Source organism: Apostichopus japonicus, chromosome 18 (assembly GCF_037975245.1).
Source record: "Apostichopus japonicus isolate 1M-3 chromosome 18, ASM3797524v1, whole genome shotgun sequence".
NCBI lineage: Eukaryota > Metazoa > Echinodermata > Holothuroidea > Aspidochirotida > Stichopodidae > Apostichopus > Apostichopus japonicus.
Window position 1 is genome coordinate 2603859 of NC_092578.1, and position 14089 is coordinate 2617947.

The 14089-nt window shown below is 39.5% G+C and overlaps 1 protein-coding gene and 1 pseudogene across 2 annotated transcripts in view; one reads left to right on the forward strand and one right to left on the reverse strand.

Moving 5' to 3' along the window:
- The window catches only part of LOC139958666 (26S proteasome regulatory subunit 8), a 204192-nt gene that overhangs the window by 174911 nt on the left and 15192 nt on the right, over window positions 1-14089 (reverse strand). The gene's annotated exons all lie outside the window — the stretch shown is intronic.
- Window positions 1-14089, forward strand: part of LOC139959146 (uncharacterized) — a 33330-nt pseudogene that overhangs the window by 16634 nt on the left and 2607 nt on the right. The window contains exons 19-29 of the transcript XR_011789973.1: window positions 2550-2668; window positions 2916-3033; window positions 4960-5191; window positions 7095-7285; window positions 7848-8047; window positions 9622-9761; window positions 9923-9987; window positions 10556-10674; window positions 11483-11735; window positions 13069-13264; window positions 13707-13877. The product of XR_011789973.1 is annotated as an uncharacterized protein (transcript). The remainder of the gene's footprint in view (window positions 1-2549; window positions 2669-2915; window positions 3034-4959; window positions 5192-7094; window positions 7286-7847; window positions 8048-9621; window positions 9762-9922; window positions 9988-10555; window positions 10675-11482; window positions 11736-13068; window positions 13265-13706; window positions 13878-14089) is intronic.

Below are 14089 nucleotides of genomic sequence, written 5' to 3' on the forward strand. Positions count from 1 at the left end.
TTTTTTTAAATGATATCGCTAAGTAATTTCAAAATAGAAAGTGCTTAGAGGCAACTTACAAGGCCTGGGAAGTGTCATTTCCAGCGATCTGGGAGACATTTTCGGCCAAAATTTGCTTGTACGCTTCGCGCTAACAAATGGTCCTGGGTAGTGCCATTTCCAGCGATCTGGGAGGCATTTTCGGCCAAAATTTTCTTGTACGCTTTCGCGCCAACCTATGGTGGCGCTACGCTTAGATAATTTGCCTACAGGCTTCGCCCCTCCCTTGGCAAATTCCTCGCTACGCGCCTGTTCGAATTTGTAACGCAAACAGCAGATATCACATCATATCAGTGAGCATGAAAATGGCGTTCCAGGATGAAAAGCCTCAAATCTGTCCGACTTGCCTGAAAAAATAACCAAAAATTTTCGCGCGCGAAGCGCGCGTTCAACGTCTTCATGTCAATATCATATAAGCAAGCATCGGTTATTACATCGCATGCCATCATGTACCGTACGGTCCGTTCAAATTGCGCAGTATTTCGCGGGATGCTAATGTAAACAACGACATGTCTCATGTAGATGTATAAAAAGCATGGAGGTCCAATTATGTCAAAACTCTCTTTTACATTAGTAATGGCGAATTAGGGGATGCACCCCCGCCGCGCAGTGGCGGAGCGTCCATACGGTCGGGGGTGGATGCCCCCCCCCCTGACGGACTCAAATGGACTGCTGGCGCCTTTTTCAGCTCTTTACCACTTTTTACTTATTCTAGATTATTAACTTTTTTATTGCGCTCTCATCTACTTATTGACATTTCTCACATTTTGTTGCTGTAATTTGGCGATGACACCTTATTCTTCGTTTATCTGCAAATTAGCCAGGCCCGGAAAGGCTCATTTCCGGCGATCTAGGGAGTATCTCTATTCAAAAATTTTCTGTACGCTACGCGCCAACCAGTGGTGGCGCTCCGCTTAGATAGTGTCGAAAGCGCTCCTACAGACCATTCTCGCCACTCCTGACCAATACCCCTAGCTCCGCCACTGCCGCCGCGCCTCCTACGCCTATGTGTGTAGTGTTCGCTTTCGGAAATATCTGCTATTTTTTCATTTCCTTCAACCAAGTTTTATAATAGCCGATATAAGAGGTTTTAATGTTTCTACACCAATAAATTAACTCTGTCTGAATTTTCGAAAATTTCTGACCAACATTCTGCATCACACTTCCCTCTACTCGTGCAATTTTGACCGGTCTGTTAGGGGTTCAAGGAAGTTTTTCTATATTGGTTGTCCATAGATGAAATTTTGTACAACATTATGGGTATGTTTTCAAGTGAGTTTATTCACGAGAAATGTGAATTTTCAAATTCTGAACAAATATGGGGCTTAAAACCTTGAAAAGTGGGGCTGACGGGTATTGTGGGCCGCGACGTAGAATCACCTACAAAAGCAAAGACCCACAGGAGATGCCATCAGGTCGAACATGATGTGTGCCGGGTTGACAAACTTCAAAAAGGTTATGGATGGAAAAAAAAAACTATTAGGAAATACCTGGTTCTCAGGCAAAAAAGTGTACATCTGGTTGGTCATTTCAAGCCCGAGAAGTGCCGTTTCCGGTGATCTGGGGGGGTTTCAAAACAAGAAATTTTCTTGTACGCTGCGCGCCAACCGATGGTGGCGCTCCGCTTAGATAGTAATTCGCGCCCCCCGGGTTTGAAAATCCTGGATACGCGCCTGGTTTATTTGTACATGAAATTACACTCAGATTTTGTATTCCCTACTCGATACATGAGAAGCAGCGTTAGTCGCCAGTGTGTATATCATAACTGTCGTAAATAACTGTCCATCTAAAATTATCATCTCAGCCTGAATGATTTATTTAATAGGCACCACCTAACTTTTTTCATTAATTATGAAAAATTCCAGACATGAGATCTCATTTCAGAGCTGTCTACATGTGGCTCAGAATACTCGGGAAGGGTCGTTTCCGGCCAACTGGAGGTTTCCAAAACCCAAAATTTTCTTGTACGCTCCGCGCCAACCGATGGTGGCGCTCCGCTTAGATAGTCCTGCCGGCACTCAATCCACCCTTGGCAGAACCCTGATATATATATATGAGATATATGTATGTGTGTGTGTTTGTATGTATGTATGTATGCATGTATGCATGGTGGTCCTCAGTTATGATCTATATATTATTTAACATTTTTTTTAAATTGTGCATTATTGCGTTTGAATAAACCAAAATAACTCGAGATCACTCAGAATATATTCACCTAATAAAGACAGGATTTTGATCAGAGTCAAGCATGGCTTTCTTTGCAAGAGGAGGAGAGGGGTGAGGGAGGGTGGGGCGGCTGGGGGTGTCTTAGGAGTTTCGGGGGATTGGCATGAAGAACTGATTGCCAGACTATTTATATCATATTGTTACGTCATCATGACATGGGTAAATCAAACATCTATCCTGCATTGCTTTGAGTAATAACTTCCAGAACGAAGCACAAATTCTATACAAAATAAATAATACTTGTGGTAGTTTGTTTACTTAATTTTGTTTATGTTGTTTTCTAGTTCGGTTACAGAGGAATCTAGCGAAAGGTGATCATCTAGGGGACGGACTATTTCATGCGATATCTGCTGGTTCAGTTGCAGCGGTAGAAATTATCTGTGGTTTCTATAAGAGCCAATTGGTATGTATATGTACGTACATAATGGGCAACGGGGTTCCCTCCCAGGGGCAGTTGTATAGCGCCATGAGCCAATACAAGGTGTAGGAGCCCTATGAGGGTGGGGTGGTGGGGTGGTGGGGGGAGTGGCACGTACCCCATCCAATAACAGATAAAGAGGTTGCTATTGCCAACAACCATACAATTTGCCTTATTCTAGAGAGAGAGAGAGTTGTAAACACACATTTTTCATTGTGACATTCCATTATAGGGAGACATCGCATTACAGGAGTTAGTCAACAGTTACCCAACAGGCACGGAGTTCCTATCAGTAGCAACTCCACTTCAAGTTGCAGCCGAGAACGACGACCTACGAATATCACAAGTAAGTATGTATAAACAACAACACCGAAACCAACTTAGTGGAACTGTAGTCTCTATAGAAATCATAAAATACCGAGAAAAAATAAATAAACAAAATAACCTTATAATTTCTAGGTTTACACTTAAATTGAAATTAAAATATTACAATGATGTCATGCTCGACCAAAACATCAAATAAATTATATTTTTGTTTGCTCTTGTTCGTGTTTGTTGTTGTTTGTGCATTGAATGGCTCTTTAAAAGTCAAAATTACAATATTTAATTCTCAGGAAGTGAAGACTTCGTCTACCAACGCCAGGCGCGTAGCCAAGGGGGGGGGGGGGGGGCGAAGGCCCTTGAGCATATTTTTTGTATTTTTTTAATGCTATCGTTAGTAGTTTCAAAATAAGAAATGCTTAGATGCAACTTACAACATTTCCAGCGATCCGGGAGGCATTTTCGGCCAAAATGTTGTTGTACTCTTCGCGCCAACTCATGGTGGCGATACGCTAAGATAGTTTGCCTACAGACTTCGGCCCTCCCTTGGTAAATTCCTCGCTACAACCCTGACCAACACTGCCAAAAAATTTCACGCGTTACTATACACTACCCGGTACCAGCATTTCCAATGTTGACAACATTAGTTTTATATTGCAATTCATGTGAAATGTGTCATACCTGGTTCGTTAAAGGATGACTCTGGAACGCTCCTTTAAGGCTAATTTGATGATGACGTCAGCTTCTTCTCAGTGCAAACGTAATTGTTAATGTTAACCCATTGTTTCCTGTATTGTAATTACTCAACAAAAGCATGTTCTTGTTACTTTCTATAAACAACAGAGCATATTTGGCCGACATTCCACACTATTTTCCCTTGAAACATTAGTAATTATAAACATATCATTTGAGAACATTACATTTTTTAATGTTTTGTACCCATTGAGTTTTGCATTGCATCTGAGGAACTAACTGATCTAATGGCAAGTGTATTAGTCTACAAGGCCCAGTCACTTAAAACTGATCAGCCTCAACTATTTTAAAGGGTCATCCCCCCCCCCTACCCAAGAAAAATTTAGTAGGCTTATAGGAATACAAACCGGATTGACAGAATTGGTATTTGGACAGTAGACAGCAAATCCATATTAATTGTGTGCATATATTCATCCTTAAAGGGCCAGGCAAAGATTTTATTTATCAATGTACAATGTTTAAAAAATGATGTGCTTACTATTATGACAAATAATATACTTCCGTGGAATGATACATTTACCAACATAATGTGCGTAAATGTTTTCTTATTCTTTATTCCGCTTTCTATTAACATAAGAATTTCTCATTTCATTAAATATATTTGATACCGCAGATTCTTGTGAATTGTGGCGCTAAACTACCAAGTCTGTCGGATGCCTTATCCGAATCTACAACGGATGAATTGGCCAGAGGTTTGATCAGATTTCACTGGTATAAAGCAGCAACAAGTCCTGCCCTTATTCTACTAACGGAAGCAAACCCATTTGGGCGCGCTTTTCAACTCGCTTTTCAATTAAGTCGATCTGGATATGAACCTCGTCCAAGGTTTGTATTTAACAAACCATCATCAATAAATTAGGCTAGATACCGGTAATTTATAATAGGTTACAGATAAAGTCCTCGAGCAAACCAATGTCTTACGTGTATGGTGTATGTATCCGTTAATATGGGGGAAAATATAGACTTCCGTGGCCCTTTACATAGCCTATCTCGCCTTCGACTCCCAGATATGAATCTACGATGACGTCAGAGAAATTCAAACAAATATTTGGTCTCGAGTAAGATTGAGTTTTATTTTGTAACCATCGCACGTACAACTTTTACTTTGATTATGGCAGAGTCTGCTGTATCTTTAGGATAGGTAATCAAACGTTAAAACAACCTTAATAAGCTTGTTCATTCAGCTTTTTTCATCTCTCCAGATTCAGTCAAGACGTCCAGCGTCTGTGTGGTAATTTAGAAGATCTTCTTTGTGCAATCCTAAGCAAAGCGAGGACAAAGCGTGAGGTATACGCTGTATTGGAAACAGGATCAAACTACAACAATGAGGACACTTCACCAAATGTTAGCAAACATAAGACAATTTATTCAAAATGGGAAACATCTGCTCTTCCAAGAGGTTTGAAAACAGCTATAAGGTTGGACTTCAAGAAGGTTGGTAAACTTCAGATGTTATTAACGGTACAAGTAAGACGTGATCTGACATTGCAAATCCGACATTGAAAGTCCGACTGTACTTGTCAGACGGTAAAGGTCTGATAGTACAAGTCAGATGGTAAACATGTCTGGCCAGGCAAGTCAGATGTTACAAATCAGACGTAACAAGTCCAACAGTACAAGTCTGACAAGTCTGACAGTACACGTAAGACGGTATAGGTCTGACAGCACCAGTCAGACGATGCAGGTCTGACGTTGCAGGTCTGACAGGGCATGTCATACGTACTAAGTCTAACAGTATAAGTCTGACAGTGCTAGTCAGACGTTACAAATCAGAAGGCACAGGTCTGACAGGACAAGTCAGACGATGAAGGTCAGACGTTGCAGGTCTGACAGGCGTGTCAGACATAAATGAATCTAATAGTAAAAGTCTAACAGTGCTAGTCAGACGGTACATGTCAGGGGTACATGTCAGACGGTATAGGTCTGACAGCACAAGTCAGACGATGCAAGTCAAACGTTGCAGGTCTGCCAGGGCATGTCAGACATAATGAGTCTAACAGAACAAGTCTAACAGTGCTAGTCAGACGGTATAGGTCTGACAGCACCAGTCAGACGATGCAAGCCCTACGTCGCAGGTCTGACAGGGCATGTCATACGTACTAAGTCTAACAGTATAAGTCTGACAGTGCTAGTCAGACGTTTCAAATCAGACGGCACAGGTCTGACAGGACAAGTCAGACGATGAAGGTCAGACGTTGCAGGTCTGACAGGGCGTGTCAGACATAAATGAATCTAATAGTAAAAGTCTAACAGTGCTAGTCAGACGGTACAAGTCAGACGGCACAGGTCTGACAGGACAAGTCAGACGATGAAGGTCAGACGTTGCAGGTCTGACAGGGCGTGTCGGACATAAATGAATATAATAGTAAAAGTCTAACAGTGCTAGTCAGACGGTACAAGTCAGACGTCACAGGTCTGACAGGACAAGTCAGACATAATATGTCTAACAGAACAAGTCTGACAGTGCTAGTCAGACGGTACAGGTCTGACAGCACCAGTCAGACGATACAAGCCCTACGTTACAGGTCTGTCAGGGCATGTCAGACATAAATGAGTCTAGTAGTACAAGTCTGACAGTGCAATTCAGACGGTACATGACAGGTAGTAAGAACTGTTTACTTCCAGATGAAATTCTGGACAATCTTTAGCTTGTCTTTCATTAAAAAACAACCCAATAAGTATGTAGGTCAGACTTTGTAGAATTAGATTTCACTGTTTAGCCTTTATAAATGGGAGTTCCTGGCAATTTTTCTTTGTCAAGAAAATTAGGTATTTTCATATTCTTTATTAGATAGTATGCAGTATTGTATACCAATACTTAAGGCAGCACGTATACACATGCCATCGGAAAGTAAGCATCGGTTGATGAAGTTTTTTTTATGCGACTGAAAGTTTTCTTAATTGAAAAGCATTGAAGACTCGCCCCAAACCGCGTGCCGCCCTCTGAAAAAAAGTTCCGTTGCTTGCAAGTGTTTTCTTCTTGTCACTACAAAATGCAGACAGTAATGAAACGTGATACCTTGTTATATTTGATCTGGACCTGAGATCAGAGAGTTCCATAACAACTCCCTGCTGAGATGTCCATCGCTGCTATGTACACTGTGTTGTGATTATTGACCGTTGCTGCATGTATTGACTGTACACTAGTGTCTAATTACCGACGGTAGCAAGCTGTGTGTGTATTTTCTGGGATCGATGGTGGTGTCTAACACTTCTGTTACACCTCATTCGAAACTAGGTCAGATTACCGGTATGAGACGTTTCTTTGTGCGCGAGTCTTCAATCCCTTTAATTACACGAAGATCATTCAACGTGTTTGTTTTTTTTTCATCCTCAGTTTGTTGCGCATTCTTACAGTCAATTAGTTGTTACTGAGAAAACATTTAAAGGAGAATGGTTGGATTGGCGGACTCTTCCAAAGTTCATGTTTTACTTATTATCCGTGTTAGTGTTCCTTGGTACCCCCATCCTCTCCTTGGTATACGCCTTGTTGCCGTTTAGACGAATTGAACAGCTAATGGAAACCCCGTAAGTATTGTTAATATGTAGATAGGCCATACAAGAGGGGCCCAGGGAAAAAAATATCAGTCCTTTTGGGTGATTTAGTGGCCCGGGACAAGTAGGAGGCCCGGTGAAATATGAAATAAAGAATCATGTATTCTTCGACCTGACCCTCGACGCCCATATATGTACACCGATAGGTTAGATACTTGTATTCGGTCTTTCAGTGGGCTGACTGACAAAATTACAACAACAATTGGAAAGTAACACAAAGATACACACGGTCAGATCATAACACTACGAACAAAGTAAGAACAGACGATAAGCTATGTGAAACATTTTATCACGATACGCGCGTGGGTATTTCTTCCTATTCGTGGCTATGGAGGTATTGTTTTAGGCGACCGATCTTTGTTCCCTCGATCTACCATCTTTCACGAAATCCTAGACCTGCAAGTAGATCACTTACTAATGTAATAATTTGTTATGTCTTTACAAAACTAAATATAGTTTCTGGCTTTCTGATGCAAACATTGTCAGTGACATGTTCGCAAAATAGCCTCCTCTACTTTTTTTTCTACTTTTGCAGGTATGTCCGCTTTCTGACCGATGCTGGCGCTGATTTTTTGTTTTTAACATTGGTTATCCTCTCAAACATCAATGTATCTTATGAGGTCGCTTCCTGTCCCTCGGAATTTTATCTAGTTGATGGAGTCAGTTGTGTGGCTGTAAACTACAAATATTGGCCCCTTGGTGGCCGGTTACTGATCATCTCAGCGATTGTTCTCGGTAAGTATCAAATCAACTTCTTAGTATTGATTTATGCTAAAATCTCAATGCAAATACGTCGTTTGTTTGCATTGTTTTCAAGAAGAAAAGTCCAAAAAAAAAAACAAAAACAAAAAAAATTGAAAATCATCCAGTTCTAATTCTCTCTCTATGTGTAAGAAATTCCAACATGATATATATATATATATATATATATATATATATATATATATATATATATATATATATATATATATATATATATATATATATATATATATTGATTTGGGGCAGAAATGCTTGAGGATCGAATCAAAGTTTCTTATTACGCGCTCGTTAGTATAACTAAATTATAGTTTTACATTACCTTGGTCACATGTAATCTTAATTTGAGCAATACTTAGTATAGGTTTGATAAAATTGTCTACCAAACGCAAAGTGCCATTGTATGGACCACAAACGGATTCTTCCTGGCAATAAACACAGTTGAAAATATGGGTTACTAAGTCAAGAACGCGCATTGGTAGAAACACCAACACATTTCAAGAGTTTCTACTGGTCAAATTACCTTAACATAATGTAATCAAGTCAGGGCCGTAGCCACGGGCGCTTCCCTTCCTTCCCCTGTCATAGAAAATCGGAATTCTTTCCAGCTGGTTAACGATTTTATAACACACGCACCTATGGAACGCCAATTTTATCATTTATTCAATAAATTACAGATATCTCTTCATTTTCGGACATCTCTAATTTATTTCCTGATATCAATAATTAAAACATATTTGAGGTATTAGAAATTGAATTCGAGAGATCAAGAATTCGATTTCAAGATTTCTAGAATTCTAGAGATTTCTAGATCTCAATTTTGGACATCTCTAATTCGAATTCTTGAAATATCGAATCCAAGTTTGGATATCTCGACTTCAATTCGAGATATCTTCAATAACGTTTCCCTTCTTGAAATCTTTAATATATTTCTTGATATCTTAAAATCAAGTTGAGATATCTTAAGTAAAATTAAAGATATCGAAAATGCCAGTATATGATATCGCAAAATGAATTAAAGATATCCTTAAGTATTAAAGATATCTTCAATTTTATTCGAGATATCTGACAGTACTTGCAGAGATCTAGAATTAAATTGAAGATATCTGTAATTATTGAATAAATGTTGAAAATGACGTTCGATACGCAAGCAAAGTACTACACATTGGCAACACATAAAATCGTACTTCACAAACGTTGTAGTAAACATGTTGGCAGTAATAGCACTCATTTTGTATCTACATGCACCTTGCCGAAACAAACACTTCTGAATGGGCAGGGGGACACCCGTAGGATCCCTCCCCACTCTTAAAGACCCCCCCCCTCTAGAGGACGCCCATCAGCAAACGTTTACACTCCAAACCTCTCGACAATATAAACAAGCGTCTCTCCAACAACCATATACCAAATATAGACAGTGTTTCTCAACTGTTAATTTCATTAAACAGTTTTCCTTACTGGAATGACCATTTTAAATGACAATTAACGTGTAAACAATACACAATGTTAATTATGAAAACTGAAGTTTGTTTTTTGCTCTGAACGTATAGGTGAGCTCATCTGGGCGTTTAGCAACCTCTATCATATGGGGTTCCGCACGTGGGCGAGGAAGGTGTGGACTTGGATAGACATTGTGCAGATTTTGTGTTACTCATCATCTTTATCAATGTATGCAACCACGGTCGTTATAGTAAGTCAATTCCCTTCAATCTCCACCGGTCTTGTTTGTTTCAAGTTGAATGAAGTCAAATTTACGAAACAACACAAATTAATTTGAAACAGAAACCTATTCTTTTATCCCCAAAAGTATCTTTTCAAGCAAACTAGAAGAGTTGATTTTGTTCTCTCCAGAATACGGGTTCATTTCAATACAACGGGAGAGTACAGCAAAATACTAGCAGAGTGCCGCCATCGGGGTAAGCAATACATATACCTGAACAATAGGTATGGCAAACGGGGGCGTCGGGGTAGGGTCCAATCATCACGCAAGTGCCCATCCCCCCACCGTCCCCACTCCGGTTCTCCAGCCCCTGATGACAAATACAACTGATGGGACAGAGTAGTATTCCAGTTTAACAGTACATGTGTATTTACAATTAAAAATGTATTAGACAATTAATATAGCAGATTTGCTATTAGATAGTTGAGACTGTAGATGTTCAAAAAGGTATTTCACGTGACTAGACAGTGACAACAAAAAAAAACTGCTAGAAATAATATGCTAAAAGTACCATGATGATTTGGACAAATAAGATTGACATTGTGGGTATTCACCCCTCCCCCCCCCCCCCGGACTCACACCTTTTCCCGTCCCACCTTGTGTGAAAAATCCAACGACTTGCCTGTTATTTGTTGAACCATTGTCGTCATTCGAGGAAGTCAAATTCTAAGTATACTTTTGGTCTGTGTGATGAAAGGACAATCACCTCTGTTTTTCACATTGGATTTACATTTACATTTTATCTTCATTGTTTCCTCATATAGGGGTATGGCGCTGTATGAAAACATCGGAGGTCTTTTAGTAGATAGGAATGTCTTCGAAACATCACGTGAATTCTGGGGAGGGCTAGACCCCTCTATCCTGGCCGAGGTGATGTTTGCAGGTTGGAACAATTAACAATTGATATTTACAGTGTGGCGAAAAAGAAACAATCACTGTTCCTTCATGACTAAGTCACCATCAGCCACTACTCAGCAACTGCTTAGTTACTGCTTAGTCACTGCCTAGTCATCTACTAGTCAAATATCATATTCACCGCTAAGTCAACAAATTGTCACTACTCCTTCATTACCATTCAGCTATACCATTTACATCTGCTCTTGTTAATTATTCGGTCAATGCTTAGTCAATTCTTAGTCAGCACTCAGTCATTCACTCCAATGTGGAACCTGACACCATTCAGCTGAAACCTATTGACTTACTAGTCAGCCCCTTTGTCATATCTCAGTACTTCTCCGCAACTGTGTAGTCAACATTCAGTCACCACACATCACCACTCCACCAGTCATCATCGCTCAGTCATCATTTAGTCACTGCTTAGTTATTAGTCAGCCATCTGTCGTTATTCCTGCATCATCGTTCAGTCATCTTTTAGTCATTGCTTAGTTAGTAGTCAGCCATCTGTCGTCATTCCTTCATCGTCGCTCAGTCATCTTGTAGTCACTGCTTAGTTATTAGTCAGCCATCTGTCGTCATTCCTTCTTCGTCGCTCAGTCATCATTTAGTCACTGCTTAGTTATTAGTCAGCCATCTGTCGTCATTCCTACATCGTCGCTCAGTCATCATGTAGTCAGGCTGCTTAGTTATTAGTCAGTCAATGCTCAGTCGATTCTTAGTCATCGATCACACTTTATTCACGCAACTTCCGAGTGATTATTTCATCGTGAGTTTATATCTTCTTTTTTTTGCAGTTGGCAACATACTGACATTTCAACGAATCATGTACCTGTGTGTGTTCTTTAGTTTCTTCGGACCATTAGTGATAGCGATAGGTACGATGGGAAAGGACGTGCTCCGGTTCTGCCTTATCTCTGCGCTGACTTTTGCGTCCTTTGCTATTGGCTTCACGCAGCTCTATGCGCCATACACTAATGTGCTGCAAAACTGTGATGAGCTGGGCGCTGATCCACGATACTGCGTTGAAGGAGATAATCCTTTCAACAGGTACGGTATGTTACGACAGAGGAACTGCACAGCATAAAGTTTCTTGGGTTTTTTTTTTGTTTTTTTTAATAATTTTTTATTTTTTTTACAACAAACACGTTTTGCAACATTTACTTACGACATTTTCCATCGAGATTTGAAAGAACGTTCACCGTACGTTTTAGTTTTAATTGTAGGTGGCTTTAGGAGAATAGCACTGTTAGATCTGAGTGAGCGAGTTGGAAATTGTATGGTGAGTAAGTTGGAAATATTGTTTGGGGGCAAAACCATGGACGGCTTCGTAAGTGAGGATGAGAAGTTTGTATTTAATTCTTTCAGAAACAGGAGGCCAGTGAAGTTGGTGGAGAATAGGTTTAATTTAATGCGGGATCTGTTTCTGTGAGTGTAATTAATCTGGTGACGATATTTTTGAATGCACTGAAGCTTAGAGATTTGGTTTAAGCAGGAAGACCAAATAAAAGGCTGTTTTAGCAGGCAAGTCTGGATGATACCAAAGCATATGTCTCAGTCGACTTTTCATCAAGATATTTGCGAAATTGGCTAATTTTCCTGATAGCGTACGATGCAGAGCGGCAGATATTATTTACATGAGGCACCAATGTGAGTTTATCATAAAAAATAACACCCAGATCTTTAACAGAGGAACGGGAGATATATAAGAATCACTGATCTTTAATGGAAGTTACAGGGGTGACATTACAGATCCGTGACGAACATGCATCAGTTCGGTTTTGTTGTCGTTGAGAATTAGTTTGTTGTTTACACACCAGGTTTTTACAACAAAGACCGTAACCTTAGCAACATAATACATTGAAACAACTGTTCTATAAATTTTTGTTTTTCTCCGTCACGTAGCCTGGCTACTTAAACATATTAGTACGGCATAGCCTCACGGCGGTTAGTTATAGTCAAGCATACGAATGGAACTTTTCGGTTTTATTCACACAGATCATCCCAGCCGGGCCTCCACTCCCCCCCACCCCCCCCCCCCCCAAATCCATGATCAGTCGTTATTGCAGCTACTATGTTACTTAAGTTACTTAAAGTATATAGGGTCTATTTCACCGAAAATCTTCGATGAAGACGGAATGTATTTTGTTTCGGTGAGTTTTTTTTTATTGGGGGGGGGGGGAGGGTGGGGCATGGAGGCTGAAAAAAAGGCTATAGGCGGGCCAATTCATATGTATACACAAAAAAATAAATAAATTTAAATTCGGTATAAGTTGAAGTATGTGTTTCAACTTCAAGATCAAATTTTACATGTATGACATTTGTGTAATTTGTAAGGTAATACATTTATAATTTATAATTTTTTTATTTTTTTTATTTTCAGTTGGGGCGGTTCAATGTACGCGTTGTTTTGGTCTATCTTGGGTGATGCTGGGTTTCAAAACAGCAAGTTTCCTACCAATCTTTATATTGTTGAGAGCGTTGGAAAGATTCTGTTCGCTTGCTTTATCATCATCAGTGGAATCATATTACTGAATATGTTAATAGCTACAATGAGTAATACGTACAGTCGGGTTGAGGTAACTCATAATTTTCTTCTTTTCTGCTTCTTTTGTTTCAGTTTTATCACTGTCAATTAACAAATTATCTTTATTTTATTTTCTTAGAAAAAAAAGGAAGACAATTGTTTTGAAATCATTCCAAAACGGGGAAACAAAACCAGGTCTATAATTTGATCTGAGTTATGGAAATACTTGCAATGGGTTTCCAAATCTCTATAGAAAGCTTTCAAACAATCATTCCATTTATTCCATTTGGAAGCTATTACCACGGCTGGGGACTTGAGCAAGTCTAAATATGACATAATCGTGCCATTTGTTCTTGAAGTTTGTATGTGTTTGTCTATTTAATGCAGTATTCATTTGTTTTTACACAATGGTTTTGGCCGAGCACTGAGTCATTCTGCATTGCAGTTTTTACTAACTTGAAAACGCATCAGTTTTTACTTGTCTTTTTTTACAGGAAAACGTTGACATAGAATGGAAATATGCGAGAACTAGACTCTTGGAAGAATACCTCGGCAATCGTCCCAACAGACCGCCGCCATTCAATGTCTTCCCATCTGTTCGAATCTGTATCAAATTAACCAAGAAACTGCTTAGCTTCATAAGTGGTTGGATAACAACTTTCAAGGTCGGTTAAACGTTCTTGATCAGTTCAGTATACTATAGATTTCCTATAACCCAATGTTATAAGGTACTAATTACAGCATATCTCGAACTTTACATTATCGAAGGGTCACAACATAACCGTAAAAACACTTCTATACTACTTTTCAGTTTTGATAAAAGACCCTTCAAACATCAAATAAAACGGCTGGATTACTTATTCTAACACACAGACCG